We start from the raw sequence: 6,154 nt of genomic DNA, 5'->3' as shown, positions 1-6,154 counted from the left end.
CCCATATCTCTCACCAATTGAAAATATCTGGTCAATGGTGGCCGAGCAACTGGCTCGTCACAATACGCCAGTCACTACTCTTGATGAACTGTGGCATCGTGTTGAAGCTGCTTGGGCAGCTTTACCTGTACACGCCATCCATGCTCTGTTTGACTCAATGCCCAGGCGTATCAAGGCCGTTATTACGGCCAGATGTACTGATTTCTCAGGATCTATGCACCCAAATTACGTGAAAAAGTAATCACATGTCAGTTCTAGTATAATATATTTGTACAATGAATAACCGTTTATCATCTGCGTTTCTTCTTGGTGTAGCAATTTTAATGGCCAGTAGTCTAATAAATCTTGTAGAACATTACACTACAGTTGTGTGTGCTTTCGTTCATAATGTAAAGAAAAAAGTCTGTTAATCTCACTTTTGGCTTCGATTCCAAGATACTTTAATTGCCCTACAATATTTCCGTGGTTAGGCGGCCGGCTGATCATAATCATAGCCTAGTGCAGACCTAAGCTTGCTGTTCTTGAAACAGTCCGTAGTCGATTTCATAGAGTGTTGCTTTCCGCCAGCGTTCTAGGCGCTACAGTCTGGAACCGCGCGTTCGCTACGGTCGCAGGTTCGAATCCTGCCTCGGGCATGGATGTATGTGATGTCCTTAGGTTAGTTAGGTTTAAGTAGTTCTAAGTTTTAGGGGACTGATGACGTCAGAAGTTACGTCCCATAGGGCTCAGTGCCATTTGAACTGTCAGCGTTGCGTCGACTGCCAGGAGGTAAATGTAAATGTCGTGTGACTAGGTCCTCCCGTCGGGTAGACCGTTCGCCGAGTGCAAGTCTTTCGATTTTACGCCAGTTCAGCGACTTGGGCGTCGATGGGGATGAAATGTTGATGGTGATTAGGACAACACAACACGCAGTGCCTGAGCGTAGATAATCTCCGACCCAGCCGGGAATCGAACACGGCCCCTTAGGATTGACATTCTGTCGCGCTGACCTTTCAGCTACAGGGGGCGGACGATTTCCAAGCCGTAGGAGAAAAGACAGACCGGCAGGTGGGCACTTGTGGCGCAGGCAGGGAAACGTACCGATTAACACACTGAGCGGCTTACTGCACTCCACTCGAATTTCAGTTTACGGATGGCACTAGCTGGTGTGGTACCGAAGTGTACTTTCACAGTTGTGATACACAGCAGAGGAGATCGAGCTAGTGTACGCATGCATATCTAATGACAGTAGTGTCGGAAATGTGATGTCTGGAAGTTATGTTAGCGGAAAAGTACTTGCGCAACTTGAAGTGTTACTGACCCTTCGTGCACGGGCTTGCATGGAGACACGGCACCCGGTATGTAGGAAGAGAGCTGAGTCGGCCTTTGTAACTGGGGGACGGCAGTGTGTCGCTCGCAAAGCGGTGTACGGAGAACGGTAAGCGCCTCTAGTTGGTGTCACATTGAAACGCGGTTTGGCAGGTGGAAAATTATTCTATGAGGCTGAATGAAGGTCATCTGCACTCCGCCATGATCAGGGTGAGCAGCTACAAATGTATAAAACTTTGATCATTGCCCAGCATTCACTTCTATTAGTTTTATATGAATACTATATGCCTACGTTTATCAGCTGATGTGCTGAGTGCACTTGAAAGACAGTGGTTTTATTACTGTATACCTGTTACAGAGTTTTGAAGCTGTCTTTACGTGATTTAGATTCTACTAAGCTATCTTAAGCACTACTGAGCTTGTAGAAACGATTCTTAACCACTTATTCCAATTCGCAGTCGTTGTCCCATTACCTTATGACAATAATCGTCCGGAAACTTGTAACACCATAGCTCTAATGCTGTGCTGATTTATTTTGCTTTTGTTTCATTTAATGTTACATTGCTGTGCTTCTGTAAATGTGTTTGTTTGAATAGATAACACAAAACTGTATACTCCTTTCTTTGTTAAAACTTTGATGTCCCATTTGGAGGGAACAAAACTTACTGTATATAATTGTAATTTTGTGTGAATAATTTTTTTGTAGAGATGTCAATAGTTGTAAATGTTTTGTTTTATTTAATGCATTTGGTTGCTGTTATGTAAATTGCTGATCTTCACTTAGGGTTCTTAGTTAGTTTGTGTGTAAATGGTGTAGTGGTTCCCCTCGGGAACGGAACTGTGTAGCGCGCGCAAATTGTGGTTGGCCTAGGTAGAAAAGGTGGAACTGATAGTCAGTCGGGATCGAGCTACGAGTCGGGGACGAGCTACCAAACCGTGCATTGCCATGTAAAAGATGCATATTGTGCTGGTTCCGAGAGAGGCTTCTTCTTCTTCTTTCCAATGCCTCGGTTGGATGGATAAATAGCTGGAACTATTCTGGAATTTGTATCTATCATCGCCACCAAGAAATGACAGAGTCTAGCAATTCTGCCTGCAATTCCACCTACCAACATGCAGTTGCCACCACATTGCGCAATCATTACATCGGAATGCTATAATGATGTACAGTGAAGGATCAGCTTAATGGATGTGATAGTGTGTTCAAATATAAGGTAATTTATATCTGAATTTGTATACCAACCTTGATTTTTCTCCTCATCATAACACCTCTCAGGTTCCTCTCCGTTTGAACTAAAGTGATTTCCGAGTGTCCTTACTGAAAGAAATTAAAGCCTAGAGTTTTGCTAATTGATGCCTCTTGAACATAGTAAAAAGAAAGTTAAAGTTAATGTGGCAAGAGAGTGGGTTAAAGTTAATGATGCTTGCTGAAAATAATTTTCCTAGTAAAACTGCTTATTAATGTGTTGTTGCCTACTTCAAAATTAAAAGTTCTTAAGATTGAGGCTTATAAAGTTTTGCTTAGTGAATGATCACATTACTGCCTGTTGTAAATCGCAGAAGGTGAGTCAGTATCTTACGTATATGATAATTTTGTGTTTCACTGTAGTAAAAATGGAAAACTGCAGTTGTGAAACGTTATATACTTATGTTTGCTAAGTGTATGTTTCTCTTGTGTATAGGAAGTGCATCTTAATAACATAACAGGGTCCACAGTTTGTCTATTGTATTAATGCTGGGTAATTAGTATCGGAAAGACCACTAATTATAAAAAAAACATAATTTCTTTAAAGCCTGAAAGTAATAGGGTGTTTCGGTACCTCTTGTAATTTTGCAAATAGTTTCTGCTGCTCTAACTGTTAGTTTCAATCTTGTTGTTGTTGTTGTTGTTGTGGTCTTCAGTCCTGAGACTGGTTTGATGCAGCTCTCCATGCTACTCTATCCTGTGCAAGCTTTTTCATCTCCCAGTACCTACTGCAACCTACATCCTTCTGAATCTGCTTAGTGTATTCATCTCTTGGTCTCCCTCTACGATTTTTACTCTCCACGCTGACCTCCATAACTAAACTGGTGATCCCTTGAAGCCTCAGAACATGTCCTACCAACCGATCCCTTCTTCTGGTCAAGTTGTGCCACAAACTTCTCTTCTCCCCAATCCTATTCAATACTTCCTCATTAGTTATGGGATCTACCCATCTAATCTTCAGCATTCTTCTGTAGCACCACATTTCGAAAGCTTCTATTCTCTTCTTGTCCAAACTGTTTATCGTCCATGTTTCACTTCCATACATGGCTACACTCCATACAAATACTTTCAGAAATGACTTCCTGACACTTAAATCTATACTCGATGTTAACAAATTTCTCTTCTTCAGAAACGCTTTCCTTGCCATTGCCAGTCTACATTTTATATCCTCTCTACTTCGACCATCATCAGTTATTTTGCTTCCCAAATAGCAAAACTCCTTTACTACTTTAAGTGTCTCATTTCCTAATCTAATTCCCTCAGCATCACCCGACTTCGTTAGACTACATTCCATTATCCTTGTTTTTCTTTTGTTGATGTTCATCTTATATCCTCCTTTCAAGACACTGTCCATTCCATTCAACTGCTCTTCCAAGTCCTTTGCTGTCTCTGACAGAATTACAATGTCATCGGCGAACCTCAAAGTTTTTATTTCTTCTCCATGAATTTTAATACCTACTCCGAATTTTTCTTTTGTTTCCTTTACTGCTTGCTCAATATACAGATTGAACAACATCGGGGAGAGGCTACAACCCTGTCTTACTCCCTTCCCAACCACTGCTTCCCTTTCATGTCCCTCGACTCTTATAACTGCCATCTGCTTTCTGTACAAATTGTAAATAGCCTTTCGCTCCCTGTATTTTACCCCTGCTACCTTTAGAATTTGAAAGAGAGTATTCCAGTCAACATTGTAAAAAGCTTTCTCTAAGTCTACAAATGCTAGAAACGTAGGTTTGCCTTTCCTTAATCTTTCTTCTAAGATAAGTCGTAAGGTCAGTATTGCCTCACGTGTTCCAATATTTCTACGGAATCCAAACTGATCTACCCCGAGGTTGGCTTCTACTAGTTTTTCCATTCGTCTGTAAAGAATTCGTGTTAGTATTTTGCAGCTGTGACTTATTAAACTGATAGTTCGGTAATTTTCACATATGTCAACACCTGCTTTCTTTGGGATTGGAATTATTATATTCTTCTTGAAGTCTGAGGGTATTTCGCCTGTTTGATACATCTTGCTCACCAGATGGTAGAGTTTTGTCAGGACTGGCTCTCCCAAGGTCGTCAGTAGTTCCAATGGAATGTTGTCTACTCCGGGGGCCTTGTTTCGACTCAGGTCTTTCAGTGCTCTGTCAAACTCTTCACGCAGTATCATATCTCCCATTTCATCTTCATCTATATCCTCTTCCATTTCCATAATATTGTCCGCAAGTACATCGCCCTTGTATAGACCCTCTATATACTCCTTCCACCTTTCTGCTTTCCCTTCTTTGCTTAGAACTGGGTTTCCATCTGAGCTCTTGATATTCCTACAAGTCATTCTCTTATCTCCAAAGGTCTCTTTAATTTTCCCGTAGGCAGTATCTATCTTACCGCTGGTGAGATAGGCCTCTACATCCTTACATTTGTCCTCTAGCCATCCCACCGTAAACATATGTATGTGTCAGAGTTCATTGCACTCGCGTGTGTCAAAGTATAGGTTGTGTTTATTCGTTAAAATTACTAATAACTATTTTCCTGAACGAGAATGTTAATCATTCTCTTGCCTAGTTAGGCTGGAGACCGTTTTCCGTTATCAGTGGAGATAGGCAAAATTTTGTTTGTTACTGTTCAAACATTTACGTAATTCTGACTTTCATTTCCGATAAGCCACCTCCGTTAGGTATAACACGGTCAACATAATGAAATTCCTCTCAGAGGGTAACACTGCCCTGTTGCGTTATACCATAATTACTGTAACAAAATAATTCTGTTTTGCAAACTGCTTCCGGTTTCGAGGTTATGGTATAGTAGTAGCAGAGTGGAGTGTTATAAACTGTTTTTGCTACAGGTTTGCTACTGCTAGAGTTTTATTTCTTACAAGTAAATAACTGCTGAATAGCAATTATGGCGCCACTATCTGACGCCGTGTATCTTTTACAAGAGCTGGTTTTAAGGAAATGTAATGTTTCATAGAATTTTTCGACCTGCAAAAAGCGATCGACAATGTTAAATGGTCCAAGATGTTCGAAATTCTGACACAGAATTGTAGTCTTTCGCCCCTACTATTTAACCTATACATCCAAGAAGCAATGAAAGAAATAAAAGGGAAGTGTAAGAGTGGAATGGAAATTCAAAGTGAAATCGTATAACTGATAGTATTCGCTGATGACATTGGCATTTTCAGCGCAAGTGAAGAAGAATTAACGGATCTGCTGAATGGAATGAACAGTCTAATTAGTACGACTGGTAATAAATCGAAGAAAGACGAAAGTAGCTGTGAGATCAGCCAGAAACTAAACATCACGGTTAGTGAAGTTTCTGATACCTAAGCAGCAAAATAACACACGACGAACGGAGCAAGGAGGTCATAAAAAGGGGACTAGGACTGACAAAAAGAGGAGTCCTGGCCAAGGGTAATCTACTAGTATCGAACATAGGCCATAATTAGAGGAAGACATTTCAGAGAATGTACGTTTGGTGCACAGCATCGTATGGCAATGAAACATGTACCATGGGAAAACCGGATAAAAAGAGATTCGAAGTGTATGAGATGTGGTGCAACAGAAGAATGTTGAAAATTAGGTGGACTGATATGGTAAGGAATGAGGAGGTTCTCCACAAAAT

Source organism: Schistocerca nitens, chromosome 7, assembly GCF_023898315.1.
Source record: "Schistocerca nitens isolate TAMUIC-IGC-003100 chromosome 7, iqSchNite1.1, whole genome shotgun sequence".
Taxonomy (NCBI): domain Eukaryota; kingdom Metazoa; phylum Arthropoda; class Insecta; order Orthoptera; family Acrididae; genus Schistocerca; species Schistocerca nitens.
The sequence above is the reverse complement of the archived record's forward strand: the minus strand, read 5'-3'. Positions refer to the sequence as shown.